This window comes from Bos javanicus, chromosome 4 (assembly GCF_032452875.1).
Source record: "Bos javanicus breed banteng chromosome 4, ARS-OSU_banteng_1.0, whole genome shotgun sequence".
Lineage (NCBI taxonomy): Eukaryota > Metazoa > Chordata > Mammalia > Artiodactyla > Bovidae > Bos > Bos javanicus.
In genome coordinates this window covers 23,384,102-23,401,227 of record NC_083871.1, presented here as the reverse complement: position 1 = coordinate 23,401,227, position 17,126 = coordinate 23,384,102, and the positions used below count along the sequence as shown (strand labels likewise).

At 36.1% G+C, this 17,126-nt stretch overlaps 1 protein-coding gene and 1 non-coding gene across 8 annotated transcripts in view; both read left to right on the top strand.

Moving 5' to 3' along the window:
• DGKB (diacylglycerol kinase beta) overlaps positions 1-17,126 on the top strand; it is an 869,212-nt gene that overhangs the window by 435,111 nt on the left and 416,975 nt on the right. The gene's annotated exons all lie outside the window — the stretch shown is intronic.
• TRNAC-GCA (transfer RNA cysteine (anticodon GCA)) lies at positions 6,986-7,057 on the top strand. Its single transcript has one exon. It is a non-coding gene; the product is annotated as a tRNA-Cys (tRNA).

The following is a 17,126-nucleotide window of genomic DNA, read 5'->3' as shown; positions in this document are numbered from 1 at the left end:
AGTCTGAGTGAACTCTGGGAGTTGATGATGGACAGGGAGGCGTGCATGCTGTGATTCATGGGGTCGCAAAGAGTTGGACACGACTGAGCGACTGAACTGAACTACTGAAGAGGAAATTCAGTTAGCTGTTCAACTATATTTAACATTATCACTTGATATTTTAAAAAAGGAGGTGGGAAAATAGATTAAATGTTAAGTAACTAAAAATTAAGTTTTCTCTTATCAAAATGTGTGTTTGTATTTACCTTTGGCCAGTTTTGGTTGGATGTGTTAAGGTTTAAAATTCATTCCTTTTCTATGATGAACTGTTCTAGATCAAAATGTATCAAAGCAAATTGGTGAAAAATGCATTGCTTGTCATCCTACTATTTCCTGGGCTGTGTAAGCAACTTAGATTTTAAAGCAACAGCTCATTGTGGTACTCTCTTTTAGATCCTCACATTCAGTTAACATTACTTGAAGTTATTTAGTTTAAAAATGTTTTTAATTGAAATCTTCTAATCTCATGCCCTTTTCAAAATTCTTCATGCTTTGTTCTTGTTTTACTCTTCCTGTTATTTAACTTATAATCCTTTGGGAGTAATTAGAATTTAGGTAGATACAAAGCAAAACGTACCTTAAATCATTGCTTCTCAACAGCAGGTAATTTGGTCTCCCTAGGCACATTTGAAATTTTTGGAGATGAGTTGGTTGTCACAACTTAGGAGGGATACTACTGACATCTATTAAATAGAAACCATGGCTTTTCCTAAATAGTATATAGTACAGTCCTTAGTATAAATACTATACACAGCAGTATACAGTACAGCCCACCACAATGAAGAATTACTCAGTTCTAATTCTATAGACCTGAGATTGGAAAATCCTGCTTAAAAGGAATAAGCATACATTTGTCTTAAGAGTCTATAATTCACCTTATAGAATTTTAGCAGAATGTTTTCTTTTTTGCTCAAAATCTTTTAAAACATACACAAATAAAAAATTACATGAAATTGAGTTTGAAAAGTATTATATAAAGTATAAAGTAAAAATTAGCCTGCCTAGCTTTTTGGAAGCAGAAAGATAATTTTCAGCATATGTAAAAAGTTTCTTAATGACATAAAAATCCGAAAATTTTCCCTTTTTAATGCTAATTTTCTTCAAATATTTCTTTCATAACCAAACTGTGGACACAGTTGTTATGATGCTATTAATAGAGATTAATAACTCATGGGGAATATGTTTAGATGGGTAGTTAGCTTAGTAAATAATAAAAAAGGCTAAAATATTTTTACTGTTCCACATGTAAAACTGTCTCAGTCTGCCTACTGGTTATTTCTTTTGAATTACCAGTGTCTCTACATCCATTATAGCAACTGGATCATCAGGTCTTGCCTTTTATGAACAGTGTATGGCTCTAATTTAAAGGTCATTAGACCAAGTCACTTAAGTGACCTGCCAAGGGCATGTACCCAATGATTAGCCAAATGAGAGAGAATTCCTTGTTGGGCAGAATGATCTTTCCTGTGCTGCTTCATGGAGACAACTTGATAACACTCTTTTCAAGACATGGTAGAAATGTAGCAAAAGAGTATAATTTCCAGAACAGTCATTCTTGTTTCCAGCGAAGTCTAACTTTTAAACCACTCAGAATATTTCTTTTTTTTTTTCCTTCAATCTCAATCTAACATCACAAATGAAACCTAGAGCTCCCCTGAAACAAATGAAGATGAAGTTTAGAATCATGCATAAAGAAAATTTTAACTGAAGTTGGAGAAAGTTGCCAAGATCAGAGTTACAGAGTGGACGAAACAGAAAATACTAACCCACTTGTCTTAAAAATGGTTTTTCTATTTGTATTCATGGCAGGGCCACCAAATCAGAGATACTGCTAAAAATAACTTATCAAGGGGATTTGAAGTAGCGATAGTTTTCTAAAATAGAAAAAAAAAAAAAGTAGGAATAGTTAAAAAAATAATTAACTTTTTACCATGGAAATGTTTAAACCAGAAACTGGAGAGAATGGTTATATACGTTAAAGCCACTTCAATAATTAATAGAATCTTGCCAATTTTTATTTCAGCTGTAAGGATTATAGTATGTGTCTCTAACTGCTAAAGGCATTATTATACAGTTACTATTTATCACATTTAACAAAATTAGCAATAATCCCTTAATGTTTTCACAATCCTAATAGAAAAAAATGACACATTAAATTGGGCTAATTGGGTATAATTTAATGGATGAACTATTTTGAAATATGTAGATAGGGTCTAGGGATTTCACGAGTAACAAGTGGCCTGGCTCCAATTTGGGAAGAGAGTGTTGCTTTTACAATTCTCTTGTCTGGAATTCAGCAGGGAGTGAGAATAGTTGCCTACACTCAGAGAAAGGAACTATAACCAGTTCACTGGGAATGCTGTTTTCCAAGAACATTGGATTTTGTTTTTTTCAAGTTTAAGCTACTAGTGTGCTTCCTAGGAAACTCTTTTGGAATGTATCTTATAATATTTTGAAAGTAACACAATAAATATACAATACAAAAATTTAATAGACAGTCACTCTCAGGTCTTAATAAATCAATGTTAGACATTTCCAAAGTGACTCTTTGAGGAGAACAAAGCAATTAATTTATTCAGTATGCCTATATGCCTCCATTCAGAGCTGGGGGTGCAAAGAAAAGGACAGGTTTTACTTCTGGCATATATGTCAGATTTTTTAATAATTATCTTTATATAGTATAGTGCATTATTTAGTTATTAGAGATATACAGTATGCATGCTATTGCAATCCTTGTTATACAGATAAAGAATCTGAAGCAGAGACAGACTTAATCACATTAATCACCCAGCTAATAGGTAGTAGAATTAGCATTCAAACGTCGATGTGGTCTTAATCTGAAACTCAGGCTCTTTCTACTGCAGTATGCTGTGTTTCCTATGAAACATATTTAGCAGCAGTTTTATATCTTGTGACTCATAATTATTTGTAGAGAGCATTTGTATATAATAATTATATCCAAACAAGATGGCATATGACTGTTTTATTGACATCATCTGTATTACACTGTGTTCTAATATATAAACATTTATATTTTGTATGTAGCCTTGTAGTATAGTTTTAGCACAGATATTCTTAGGGATCTAGAGCTCACTGTAGGCGAGCCTGTCTTCTAGGTTGTTAACTGAACTGTGTGAAGGAAGCATTTCTTCAGTATAGAGGAATAACCTATTTTTTGTTAATCATAAAGGTTGTACCTATGACAAACTTTTTTGGGGAATGTCTTTTACCAGTTGTTTGAAAGACTGTATCTCTTTAGTTTAAACAACTTTCATGAACAAGAGAAATTGAAGTCTGTCTTCTCAGTTTCCATGATATCTTCTGTCAAAGGAGATGTTGTCAACATTAAATGACTTTTAGAGAACTTATGATTGATAATTTTTACCTTCAAATATGCTTTTAAAGAGAATTTTTTAAGAAACAGAGGAAAGGATATTATCCATTTGATCTGAATTTGCAGCTTCCTATTATTGACATTTATATTTTATCTTAGCATCAACAAATTCTGACTTTTTTGACTCAGAAAACACTAAATTATCAATAGTCCATTCCTGTGTTTGCTCAGACACTAGGCTGTGTCTGACTCTTTGTGACCCCATGGACTGTAGCCCACCAGTCTCCTCTGTCCATGGGATTTTTCCAGGAGTGAATACTGGGGTGAGTTGCCATTTCCTCCTTCAGGGGATCTTCCCAACCCAAGGACTGAACCCGTGTCTCTTGTGTCTCCTGGAAGCATAATGTGATAGTTGGTATGGGGCTGTTGATCAAACCTGGGTTTAGGTTCAACTTAGTCGAACACATTCAGTTCAGATCTGGTTAGTTTTATACTTTTTCTTGTCTCAATGTTTTCTTCACAAAAAGAGTTAGGTTTCTTGATCTCAACAGCTTGTTTTATTTTTTTTAGTAATCTTCTGTAAATCAAAAGTCAGTGGGTGGCATAACCAAATGAAGAGTCAACAAATCCTTTCACCCCCCAAACAAGTCTAAAGCTGGACAAACATAAAGCAAACAGTTATTTGCTCTAGAATTAAAGCAAAAATATAAAGGGAAGGGTGTTGATTCATGAAAAATGTGAACTTTAGGTGAGAACACTTCAAGTCTATATATCATTTTTGCCTGGATATGCTCCTACACTCCCTTCCCCTGTGTAAGTCTGGTAGTTAAATCAGGGAGGGGCTTTCTTGCTGCCCCTGCCAATTGAGGCTCAGTTAGTTTGGAGTATTGTCACTTAAAGTGGTCATCTCAGGAGCAAATTGACAAAGATGATGAATACTTTATTAAGACTTAGTGCACAGGCCCGTATGGCATATGCAGGTCCAGGAGACTGTCCACAAACTTAACAGAAGTTTAGGAGGTCAAGAAGACATAGAGGGCTTGGCAAACTTTCCATGTATCACAAGTTGACAAAAACTTAGATCTTAGATGCATTCTTTTTAATTTTTTTATTAATTTATTTATTTTAATTGGCGGCTAATTACTTTACAATACTGTGGTGGTTTCTGCCATGCATCGTCATGAATCAGCCATGAGTGTACATGTGTCCCACCATCCTGAACCCCCATTCTACCTCCCTCCCCACCCCTCTGGGTTGTCCCAGAGCACCAGCTCTGGGTACCCTATGTTACACATCAAATTTGCACTGGTCATCTCTTTTACACATAGTAATATAATTCAATGCTATTCTCTCATTTCGTCCCACCCTCACCTTCTCCCACATTGTCCAAAAGTCTGTTCTTTACATCTCTGTTTCTTTTGCTGTCTTGTTGCAGGCTTTCTTGTAACAAAACAGTCCTAAGAAACCTGCAGTCTTTGGCTATAGAACCACTGAGTGGCACAGACGTCTGAGAGCCTTATAAGAAGTAAAACCCAGGATGAACTTGAAAACACAGTCTAAAGTTTAAGTGTACTATCTGGGTCACAAGTAGACCCATCAGAAAATAAAAGCCTTAATGGCTGAGGTTCACTTCAGTTCAGTTCAGTTGCTCAGTCATGTCCGACTCTTTACGATCCCATGAATCACAGCACGCCAGGCCTCCCTGTCCATCACCAGCTCCCAGAGTTCACTCAGACTCATGTCAATCAAGTCAGTGATGCCATCCAGCCATCTCATCCTCTGTCATCCCCTTCTCCTCCTGCCCCCAATCCCTCCCAGCATCAGAGTCTTTGCCAATGAGTCAACTCTTTGCATGAGGTGGCCAAAGTACTGGAGTTTCAGCTTCAGCAAACATTGACCAAATTTTTCTTTGGATACTAAGCTATATAATGACAGAGGCTGCTCTTACAATGCCAGGCTTGAAAAAGCAAACTGAACGGAGATATACATTGTAAATCATGCATTGCTGGGGAGAGAAATTTCATAAATTTAGTTTAGGCAAACTAAACAAACAAACTAGCAGAACAACAGCAATAGCTTTAAGCAAAGAAAGCAATACTCTGATTGTTTTATTATCTAAAAAGCCCAATATTCAACAAAATTATGAGATGTTCAAAGAAACAGTGTGACCCTACTTATGAAAAAAAAAGATAGAAATTTGTCTGAATTTTTCCAAATGTTGAAAATAGTAGGCCAAGTTTTTGAATTAGCTATTATAAATATGTTAAAAATAAAGTTTATTAAAAGAATTAAAGTATATATGAAGATAATGACTCAGTGAATAGATTATATACAAGGGAAAAAATATTTAAAAAGCAGTGGGAATTGTGAAAGTGTTAGTACAATAACTGAAACATGAAAAGTTCACTAGAAGGGCTCAATAGCAGATTGATGAAAAAAGAGAAGGAAAAGAGAACCAGTGGACATGAACACAGAGCAATAGAAATTTTCTTATCTGAGCACACAAAAATACTGAAGATAAATGAACAGACTGTGGGACTTTGGTGACAATATTCAGTTCAGTTCAGTTCAGTCGTTCAGTCATGTCCGACTCTTCGCGACCCCATGAATTACAGCACGCCAGGCCTCCCTGTCCATCACCAACTCCCGGAATTCACTCAGACTCACGTCCATCGAGTCAGTGATGCCATCCAGCCATCTCATCCTCTGTCATCCCCTTCTCCTCCTGCCCCCCAATCTCTCCCAGCATCAGAGTCTTTTCCAATGAGTCAGCTCTTCGCATGAGGTGGCCAAAGTACTGGAGTTTCAGCTTTAGCATCATTCCTTCCAAAGAAATCCCAGGGCTGATCTCGTTCAGAATGGACTGGCTGGATCTCCTTGCAGTCCCAGGGACTCTCAAGAGTCTTCTCCAACACCACAGTTCAAAAGCATCAATTCTTCATTGCTGAGCTTTCTTCAGAGTCCAACTCTCACATATACCAAAATACAGATAATGAGAGTCCTAGAATGAGAAAGGGGGGTTGAGATACAGTGGTTTGAAACCCTCAAAACGATGAAAAATACTAATTGAAACTCCTGGAAATCAAGAAGTAATCAAATAAGATAAATATTAAGTGAATCACACTGAGACATGCCATATGTCACACTGCTCAAAGATGAAATCACCATCTTGAAAGTAGCAAGGGAGAAACAACTCATACAGTGGTATGGCTGAACTGAAAATGGGCAACTTCTAATCAGAAACAGTGAAGGTGATAAGAAGGTGGAGTAATTTATTCAAAGTACTGCAAGAAAAAAAAAACCTGTCAACAAGAATAATTTATTGGGCAATATTATCCTTAGTAATAAATGTGAGTAAAGATCTTTTCAGACAAAGACTGAAAGATTTCGTATACAATTTCTTGCCATGCAAAACGTGCTAGAAGAAGTCTTTCAAGATGAGAGAAAGTGACACCAGTGAATAACTCAGATTTACAGGAAGTAGTTAAGATTTCCGGAAATGGTAAATATGTAAGGAAATATAAAAAGATTCTGTGAGTCCAGTTTTCCTGTTTTATCTGTTAATTATTTTTAAATACACAATATGATATCAAGTAGTCATTATAATGGGCTTCCCTGGTGGCTCAGTCGGTAAAGTGTCTGCCTGCAATGCAGGAGACCCAGGTTCAATTCCTGGGCCGGGAAGATCCCCTGGAGAAGGAAATGGCAATTCACTTCAGTACTCTTGCCTGGAGAATCCCATGTACAGAGGAGCCTGGTTGGCTACAGTCCATGGGGTTATAAAGAGTCGGACATGACTGAGTGACTAACAGTTTCATAGAGGAAAACTGGTAAATATCTTTGTGACTTTGGATTAGGCAAAGTGAGTTTTCTTGCCCTTTAAAAGACAGAAGTAAGAAAATTTTCAAAAAGATACAGTCGGAAAAATATTTGCAAATTCTCTTGATGAAAGTGAAAGTGGAGAGTGAAAAAGTTGGCTTAAAGCTCAACATTCAGAAAACGAAGATCATGGCATCCGGTCCCATCACTTCATGGCAAATAGATGGGGAAACAGTGGAAACAGTGTCAGACTTTATTTTTGGGGGCTCCAAAATCACTGCAGATGGTGACTGAAGCCATGAAATTAAAAGACGCTTACTCCTTGGAAGGAAAGTTATGACCAACCTAGATAGCATATTCAAAAGCAGAGACATTACTTTGCCAACAAAGGTCCATCTAGTCAAGGCTATGGTTTTTCCTGTGGTCATGTATGGATGTGAGAGTTGGACTGTGAAGAAGACTGAGCGCCGAAGAACTGATGCTTTTGAACTGTGGTGTTGGAGAAGACTCTTGAGAGTCCCTTGGACTGCAAGGAGATCCAACCAGTCCATTCTGAAGGAGAGCAGCCCTGGGGTTTCTTTGGAAGGAATGATGCTAAAGCTGAAACTCCAGTACTTTGGCCACCTCATGCGAAGAGCTAACTCATTGGAAAAGACTCTGATGCTGGGAGGGATTGGGGGCGGGAGGAGAAGGGGATGACAGAGGATGAGATGGCTGGATGGCATCACTGACTCGATGGACGTGAGTCTCAGTGAACTCTGGGAGTTGGTGATGGACAGGGAGGCCTGGTGTGCTGCGATTCATGGGGTCACAAAGAGTCAGACACGACTGAGTGACTGATCTGATCTGATCTGATGTCTGATAAGTGACTTGTATCCATATTATGTAAATAAGTATCATCCAAGAATAATAAAACAACTTGATTAATAAAATGGACAAATGAATATATATTTCACCAAAAACTTTTATTTACTTTTTTAAGGTGCAGAATAAATTATATTTGATTTAATGCTTTTAGTATCAAACATTAATTTGTTCAAGGTATATGAGCCTACAGGTTGAAAAAAGTCACTTTGATTCTCAACTACTCCTCCCCATTGTAGGCCCTCCAATGACAGAGATGTCCAGGAAATTGTAATTTTGAGAAAATTATTCTGGGTTGTTTCAGCATTGCATATGATATAGACTTAAAAATTTTTTTCAAATAGTTTTTAAAAAAACAAATAAGTACATGAAGAGCATAGCATTCTTAATCAATAGGAAAGTAAATTACAATAATAAACTGCTGCATCATTTCAGTTCAGTCACTCAGTCATGTCTGACTCTTTGCGATGCCCCATACTGCAGCACACCAGGCCTCCCTGTCCATCACCAACTCCCGGAGTTTACTCAAACTCATGTCCATTAAGTCATTGATGCCATCCAACCATCTCATCCTCTGTCGTCCCCTTCTCCTCCTGCCTTCAATCTTTCCTAGCATCAGGGTATTTTCAGATGAGTCATTTCTTTGCATCAGGTGGCCAAATTATTGGAGTTTCAGCTTCAACATCAATCCTTCTAATGAATATTCAGGACTGATCTCCTTTAGGATGGACTGGTTGGATCTCCTTGCAGTCCAAGGGACTCGCAAGAGTCTTCTCCAACACCACAGTTCAAAAGCATCAATTCTTTGGTGCTCAGCTTGTAGTCCAACTCTCACATCCATACATGACTACTGGAAAAACCATAGCTTTTTGGACCTTTGTTGACAAAGTAATGTCTCTGCTTTTGAATATGCTATCTAGGTTGGTCATAACTTTTCTTCCAAGGAGTAAGCGTCTTTTAATTTCATGTCTGCAATCACCATTTGCAGTGGTTTTGGAGCCCCCCCCCAAATAAAGTTGGTCACTATTTCCACTGTTTCCCCATCTATTTGCCATGAAGTGATGGGACCGGATGCCATGATCTTAGTTTTCTGAATGTGAGCTTAAGCCAACATTTTAACTCTCCTCTTTCATTTTCATCAATAGGCTTTTTAGTTCTTCTTCACTTTCTGCCATAAGGGTGGTGTCATCTGCATATCAGAGGTTATTGATATTTCTCCCGGCAATCTTGATTCCAGCTTGAGCTTGATTCCAGCCCAGCGTTTCTCATGATGTACTCTGCATATAAGTTAAATAAACAGGGTGACAGTATACAGCCTTGACATACTCCTTTTCCTATTGGAACCAGTCTGTTGTTCCATGTCCAGTTCTAACTTGCTTTCTGACCTGCATACAGATTTCTCAAGAGACAGGTCAGATAGTCTGGTATTCCCATCTCTTTTATAATTTTCCACAGTTTGTGGTAATTCACACAGTCAAAGGCTTTGGCATAGTCAGTAAAGCAGAAATGGATGTTTTTCTGGGACTCTCTTGCTTTTTCCATGATCCAGCAAATGTTGGCAATTTGATCTCTGGTTCCTCTGCCTTTTCTAAAACCGGCTTGAACATCTGGAAGTTTACGATTCATGAATTGTTGAAGCCTGGCTTGGAGAATTTTGATCATTACTTTACTAGCATGTGAGATGAGTGCAATTGTGCAGTAGTTTGAGCATTCTTTGGCATTGCCTTTCTTTGGGATTGGAATGAAAACTGACCTTTTCCAGTCCTGTGACCACTGCTGAGTTTTCCAAATTTGCTGGCATATTGAGTGCAGCACTGTCTCAGCATCATCTTTTAGGAAATGAAATAGCTCAACTGGAATGCCATCACCTGCACTAGCTTTATTTGCAGTGATGCTTACTGAAGTATACTGCTGCATACCCAGTAGGAAATCTATGATCAAAAGCCAGGTAATACTAAGTGACGGAGAGAATGTGCAAAACATGAAACCCACATTAATTTCTGATGGGTTATGTGGAACAACCACTTTGAATAAGTTAGGCAATTTCTTAAAAATTTAATTCATCCAAGAGAAATGAAAAGTTATGTGGGTGTAAATACTTGTATCTCTATTCAGTAACATTTAAAAATTTTAATGGAGGCTTATGATTTGTTACTTCTTACTCAAAAGAGAATAATGTACATCAGTGTCACAATGTAGCAGAAGTAGTATCACCTGGGAACTTGGAAATGCAAATTATCAAACATTACCCCAGACCTCCTGAATCAGAAACTTTGGGCAGGGGAGGCAGCAATCTATTTTAGTAAGCCTTCACCTTGATTCTGTTGTATACTCAAATTTCAGAGCCATATACCTTCCCATTCCTATAGTAGTGTGGTTCTCTTTCTCTGGGAGAAAATAAATACACAGCTCCTAAGTCTCCATAAGCCAAATGTGTTTTTATTTATTTTTTTTAATGTTGAATAGGCAAATATTTTTTTAACATAAGTATTATATACAAAAGCATAAATTCATGTTTCTCTTGGGAAAAAAACCACAAGATGAGGCAATACTCCTCTGGTCTTCCCTCCATGGCAGTATTGAGCTGGAGCAGATCCTGTGTATCCTTTGAGACACAGAGGGCTCTTCGTGTGTCTTCATCCCACAGAGCTTCCTTCACACATCTTCATTATCTGCATGACCCTTTGGGGTCTAATTTCCTTACCTTTAATTTTCAGTTAAATCCCAAACTGCTGCTAAGTCACTTCAGTTGTGTCCGACTCTGTGCGACCCCATAGTTGGCAGTCCACCAGGCTCCCCCGTCCCTGGGATTCTCCAGGCAAGAACACTGGAGTGGGTTGCCATTTCCTTCTCCAATGCATGAAAGTGAAAAGTGAAAGAGAAGTCGCTCAGTCGTGTCCGACTCCTTGCGACCCCATGGACTGCAGCCCACCAGGCTCCTCTGTCCGTGGGATTTTCCAGGCAAGAGTGCTGGAGTGAATCCCAAACTACTTCAGTACAAATTACAGATTTTGGAAACTACGTTGAATTATTCAAGCATGCAAGAAAATATTTTTAATATAGTATTGTTTTAACAGTTCTGGGAGATAGTATGTAGAGTTTGATTTCGTAGCCATATTTTCAGTTAATTCAATGACTTTGTTCACATTGTGTACTTACTTGGAGGGTTTACTTTTTTTTTTAAGTCCTAGGAATCTCAGTCATAGTTTATTTATTCCTAGAGTGGATAGATTTGCTTGTGTTGGTAAAACAGTTTTTGTCTTTTAAAATAATAGAACTTCTGTGATAGCAATTTTGAATGAGAAATCTTCTTACATTTCTGTAATAACCATACTATTTATTTATAACCTATATAGCTTTAATTAAAAAAAAGATAAGGTGTTTATTTAGAAAATTTAATGATGAAGTTCTTATTTCTAGGTGAAAAGGTAGAAGGTTGAGGTGGTGGCCAGATTGTAGCAAACTGTGTGAATATTTTGTTATTAAACCCTTGAAATGTGAAATGTTTTGATTTTTCCCTCTCCCTGATTCATACTTTTTTTGACTAGATGCCTAAGTCTTTTTGAAAACAGTGATATTCAACTTAATAGATTAATGAAAAGATAGTTTAATAAATTTAAATTATTGAACATGTTAGGTTGTTTGAATCAGTTTCTGATTTATTCATAATAGTGGAAGGAGAAGTGTTTGATTTGCCTGTCAGGAACAACTACGAGATAATCCATCTCAGAGCAAACAACTCCTTTCCGTATTTTGAGACCTTGAATACTGCCACTGCTGATTTCATTATTTTCCTGGCAAATAGTCACAGAATCGGCTATAATCAATTTTCTCAAAGATTTGGAATAATTTTCCTCAAATTAGTAATGAAATAGAAACAAGTGAAACTATACTTATAATGAGTGTCCCCATTTTTTATTTTTGCTGATTTTAATATTTATTAACTGACTTTCTGATTCTCTAAAGATGAGAGTTGTTAGTTAAAAATTTATGTTGTTGAAGGAATATCTCAGGTCTGAGAGGGGGATCTCGAAGTTGCTAACTCTTCGTCTACTAATCTTTTAAATTGGGAATTTAATAGCACCTTTCTTGTAAAGTTGTAGTAAAAATTAATTCAGAATATTCATTTTAATTACTATACTTGATACAAGGTAAAATTAAAAATAGATTAATTTGATACAAAATAATAGTTCAATATCTGTTGATATCTGTGTGCTTATTAGCATGTTTTGCTCATAACATATTTAATCACTTGCTTGTTTTATAATTAGATTACCAATCCATAGTATATTTCATATTCAGATATTTAAATAAAGGATTATTTGCAATTATAAGCAACTCTGTGGCGTATAAGTAATAGTATTCAACTAATAAATTGATACTTATACAGTTCTACTTGAGTATAACTTCTAAGAAAGTCAAGTTAATGTCCTATTTTAAAAGTTATTTTGAGGTAAGAATATGACCCTCATATATTTTCATTTGTCAGTTCTAAACTAAAATTTTTTAAAACAAGTTACTTTTGTAGTGGGTGATGTACCTGCATGATTTGAAAAGAAGATCAAAGTTTTGTTTATTATTTACATCACAATTTAGAAAGATGTTCCAAAAAGTATTTCATTAGCTAGAACTATAAACACCTTGTGATTTAAATAGTATCCAAAATATAATCAGTTTTCAAGTTAATTAGTAGGGTTTTCATTGGCATTTTTATACAGTTAACATTTATCATTTATCTCCTGGGTTGAAAGATTTTAATTTGCCTTGCAAAGAAATGGAACTTTAAAATGAGAATCAGATTACTTTTTGGTAATTAACTGCCTAGAAATGTTGGTAACCCAAAAGCAGAACCAGCAAATTTAGGCACAAAATAGCAGGTAGAACATTTTAACCAGTAGTAATCAGTGGAACATAGTAACTACATAGAGGAGTTGTATATTTAGAAAATCATCCATATGTTCACAATTTTAATTTCATTCTAACACTCTTTCATTAAATGAGACATTATCCTAGGTCCTAGGGAATAAGCAAAGCTGAACAACATATAGTTCTTCCCATAAGAACATTTACAGCCTAGTAAAAAAATGTATTTCACTATAAAAATTTGGCAACACTCATGATAAAAAATTGACCTTCAGCTATAGTGTTTAAAATCTAGTAGGCATGTTGAAAAAATCTTGTTTTAGTAAAACCTTTTTGTTGGTACAATAGGAAAATGTAGGTAATAATTATTTAAGTCTTAATTGCTTCCAGAATTAGAGTGAGTCTGTCTCTTAAAATTTAAATGAATAAACTCTCAAAAAACTTCCCCTCATTATGGGCACAGAGCTAATTCATTTTATTTATTTTTTTAGTGAGAAACTAAAAGTTACACAATTTTGCATGTAATAAAAGCAGAATAAGCATTTGACATAGATACAGTTTTTCTAAATGGACAGAAGCATCTACTATGTTCCATAGACATTAATTTTCTTTTTTTACTTTTATTCTTAATTATATGTAATACCCCCAAATGTGGTCAAACCTACTTAATACATAGAAGATAGAATAATAAAGTATGGATTCTGTCTTAATCACTCTCTTCTATTAAATATTAAACGTCTGTTATTAATAGCGCTTTTATAATGGATGTCATTTTCTACCTTGGATGAAAATCTCATCTCCTTTCATGTATTCATTGCAGAAGTTATATAATCTTTTCAATTTGGAATCTTGTACCAGAGGAATTTTCTGTTGACCACATACCATATTTTCTTTATAACTGCCTCAGTTCTTGACATGTAACAAATGCTTACCAGTTGTTTGGTGAATGCATAAGTGACCTCATGATTAAATGAAAGAAAGAATAAAAAAGAAAAGAAATCAATTGTCACAAAGAAAAAATCTCTTTCTTTAGATCAGGTAAACTGTTTTCAGGTTTTGGTGTGTAAATTTCTACTGCCAGGTAGTTTCGATTTGTCATCTTTTGAAACCTCTGTAATGGTGAACTGTTCAATAATTGAGTACTATGGTGTATTAATGGACCGGGACTCTCAACTATATTTAGTAGGAAAAATGGATGACCCAGTAAGTATTTACAGGTTGTATACCTTAATTATAATTTGAGAGATATGTATGATACTCTTTATTTTTGGCAACGACTATTAATCCATTCTCTAAAATCTGAGCTATCTATAGGAACATTTTAAGACAAATTAAAGATACAGTTCTCCGGATGACATTTTAGAAGATTCAAGCTATCTAAGGGCATAATACTATCACATATGCAGGTACACTTCAAGAGAAAATCTATTTCTTAACATTTTACTATCTTTCAAAAAAAACAAAGGTATGATTGAAAAAACTTTTCTGTTTGAGTAGTTGTTAAATATATATCCCTTATATAGATCCTCTTTGGTAATCAAATGAAGCCAAATAATTCCGTCTTGTAGGAAAATAAGCATTATAGTAGACTTCTCATATACCAGTTTCTGTGACTGTATTTAATGCTGTACAAATGTGAATATGTTGTATTGGGGGTATGTATTCATCATTTGGTAAATAAGATACCTGTAGATGATGGACGCAAATTGACTGGAATCAAGGTTAAAATTTAATACCAGGTCAAAATCACTGCAGACGGTGACTGCAGCCATGAAATTAAAAGATGCTTGCTCCTTGGAAGAAAAGCTATGACAAACCTCAACAGCACATTAAAAAGCAGAGACCTTACTTTGCCAACAAAGGTCCATATAGTCAGAGCTATGGTTTTTCTAGTAGTTATGTGTGGATGTGAGAGTTGGACTATATAGAAGGCTGAGCACCAAAGAATTGATGCTTTTGAATTGTGGTGTTGGAGAAGACTCTTGAGAGTCCCTTGGACTGCAAGGAGATCAAGCCAGTCAATCCTAAAGGAAATCAGTCCTGAATATTCATTGGAAGGACTGATCCTGAAGCTGAAGGTCTAATACTTTGGCCACCTGATGCAAAGAGCTGACTCATTGGAAAAGACCCTGATCCTAGGAAAGTTGAAGGCTAGAGGAGAAGGGGACAACAGAGGATGAGATGGTTGGATGGTATCACCAACTTGGTGGACATGAGTTTGTGCAAGCTCCCAGAGATGGTGAAGGACAGGGAGTCCTGGCATGCTGCAGTCCATGGGGTCACAAGAAGTCGGACACAGCTGAGCCACTGAACAACAAGAAGGTTAGGTTAAAATATTTAACCTTCTTGGTTAAATAATTAGACAGCTGAGCTGTCTAATTATAGAAAAGACTAAATGTCTGTGTATAATATATGCAATGAAATTTAAGAAAATTATGGAAATATAACATAGTTTAATCAACCATTTAGAAAGGACAACTTGTTTTCTCCATTCCTGATTGAAATCATATATAATAGTAGACATTTCATAAAAGGTCACTTAAAAATTGAATATAATATTCCTATTCACATCTTAAACTGTAAACGTTATGTAGATGAACTAATTCAACTCCGTAAGATGGAAGGATAATGGGATAATAACAATAGCATTGGATTTGGGCTCAAGAAACCTGAGTTAAATATATGACTCACTCAGTCACTTTAAATATATTAATTAGGTTATCTAGGTCCTAAATTAATTTTATAAGTATTTTCAGCCTCAAGGAGTTCAGTATCAACTTATCTAATATATGTTATCTCTAAAACTGATTTAATAGGAATTATGCTTAGTATGGATGTCCCTGGTAGCTCAGATGGTAAAGAATCTGCATGCAATGCAGGAGATCTAGGTTCAATCCTTCAGTTGGGATAATTCCCATATAGCTCATAAGTAAGGAGAAGGGATTCTGGGAGTCTTTCCCAATAGGTCCACAGGGCCTTTGCTGCAATAATTGCACATTATCTGTCCCCCAAATCAAAATCTCCTGTTGTTTCTTCCCTAAGAAAATGTTTTCCTTCGAATAGGCATCTTCAGGAGGTAAAATAGCTTAACCTAAGTAGCAGTAATTTAAGAAATTTTAGGCAGCCTGTCAAGACAGTAGGGAAGGCATTCTTTAAGTCGATGATCCCTTTAAAGATCCTCAAATCATATACTGTCCATTTCAGGTGCTCACAGATCCAATCCTGATAATATTTTACTAGTTTTTACAATACATTTTTGAGCACTTCTCCAGTTGTCCAGCGGCTCAGACTCTGTGCTGTCAATGCAGGGGCCCCAGGTTCCATATCTGATCAGGGATCTAAATCCCACATGCTGCAACTAAGAATTCACATGTTGCAAATAATGGTCCAACACACTGCAACAAAGATGGAATATCCTGCATGCCACAACTAAGACCTGGCACAGGCAAATGAATAAATAAATATTCTTTAAAAATAATAAAATGAAGCAATACATTTTTTGATCACACAGATAGAAGGGTAAAAGATGGATATTAACAAAGCCACAGTTTGAAGCCTGCTGTGTAATCGTTGGTCCTAACGTATAGTTTATTAACATTTGTCTCCTGATTTTATTGTACAGTATATATGAATAAAGCCAAGATACACCTTTTCCATTGTTTATAACTGATTTAGTTAGAAACAGTTTTTAAAGAGTCCCGCCCTGTTGTCTCTTGGAGAGTCACATGGTTGATAGAAGACTGTCATCAGCATTTGTAGCAGTATTGCCTTGTAGCTATTATCCTCAGCAACCAAAGGTGGCTTTAAAAATGTTTTATAATGTGAGTCCATCAGTGCTAGATGACTGTTGACAAATCTGTGTATCTGTGAGCATGCACTATAAGCTTAGGATGGACAAGTGTTTGGACTTTCATGTCTGGGAATTGTGCCATCAGTACACACAGTTAAGTCACATGTTTTGTGGTTTTTTTTTTTTTTGGCTCCCCCCCCACCATGCCATCTGTGTGTTTGGCATTATGCCCACTTGCAAGTTGGTCAGACCTGTGCCAACATAATGGAATGTAGATGGATGGTACATAGAATGCTGCAAAATATAACATTTTAAAGGAGAAAACCTGCTTCAGGGGGCACCACGTTGGTTCAACATATGGCCTTCCATGGATACCTGAGGAGAAAGGGTGAACAGAGACAAGAAATCCACAGATAC